The following is a 1347-nucleotide window of genomic DNA, read 5'->3' as shown; positions in this document are numbered from 1 at the left end:
CAGACACATTCATCCAGTGGCATAGCTAGAGGGGGTGCGAAGCCCTAAGTTTTGCAGGGATCCTCACCGTGGGGTGCAAGTGGCCCCTTCCCTTCTCCTTTATAGCCATTCCGGGCAGGAGGAGCAAAACAGAGGCAGAGTCCCCTTTCCCTACCTGGAATGGCTCTGAAGGGCTCTGAATGCCCACCAAGGTGAGGCTCCCTGCAAAACTTAGTGCTATGCCGCTGCATTCTTCTCCACCTTTTCCCGAAGTCTATCATTCTGTGGTTTAGATATCTGCAGCATCGTTCCCCTTTCTGTGAAAAGTCTTGAAAGTCTGCCATGGGTAGGGGAAGCCAGCTGTTTGTTTTTATGGAACCTCCTGTTCTGTGCTAGCAAAGCTCCAAATCACACGCCTGTTTTATTAGAGGGAGTCACAGACAAAAGTGGCATTTTCCAAAACGGTGCTGGAGAAAACACAACTCCCCCCAAAAAAATCCCAAACAGATTTGTTTGTGCGAGCCTCACCTTTTAATCACAAATAGAATTTCATCTTTCTTCACAAATACAGTAAATCTCCACATTTAGCTGTGCAGTTAGTGGAACGTCTACCCAGTAAGCTTTGCTTATGTTGCAGCCAGCCACCCCGAGGAGTGATTGGAATTTAAATGCGATTCCCTTATTAGTTTCTGCTAACTGCAAATATCCCAGGCACTTAATTAAGTGGCTGGGTAATGTATGAATGCTCACTTCTGCCTGCCATGCAGAACAAAGTGATGTATTTAGATTCCATGCACAATATGAAATTTAATGACACAGGCAACAGTCATTTAGGGGAGGAAAAACCCTTTTGTTTTTCATTGTCTTCATCTCTTGCCGAGGCAGCTTCCATCTTTTGTTGAGGGCTTGGATGTCAGGACTGTCTGTCTGAACATTGTGGGCAGCTGGCATTTTTGTATGGAATGGTGTATTTTTGAAGGTGTGCTATTTGCCTGTATAATGCCCCCCCCCATTCACACTCTGAGGGCATTGTAGTGGCATAATCATCGTAAAAGAGAGAAGGACGAAAGGGTCTTTATGATATTTCCTTACTCGTAGTGACATTTAAATATTGCAGTGTTAAACTGAGTGAGCTTTTTCACTATAGCGCAGCAGGAAGAACTACAAAAACAAAGGGGAAAAAAGGAAGCACATCAAGGTTTGCTTCTAGAGTTGATGGTTTTTCAGCACTCCAGTCACTATTTCCAGATCCCCCTGAACTCTTTATAGATTTTCTCATGGTTTAGATGCAGTCACCAAATCTCCTGGCTTCTGACCTACTGTTCTTCGATGTCCGTGGATGCCTTCTTCAGGGACATCACATGGAGT

The sequence above is a fragment of the Tiliqua scincoides genome, chromosome 1 (assembly GCF_035046505.1).
Source record: "Tiliqua scincoides isolate rTilSci1 chromosome 1, rTilSci1.hap2, whole genome shotgun sequence".
In the NCBI taxonomy this organism is placed as follows: Eukaryota; Metazoa; Chordata; class Lepidosauria; order Squamata; family Scincidae; genus Tiliqua; species Tiliqua scincoides.
Note: the sequence above shows the minus strand (reverse complement) of the source record.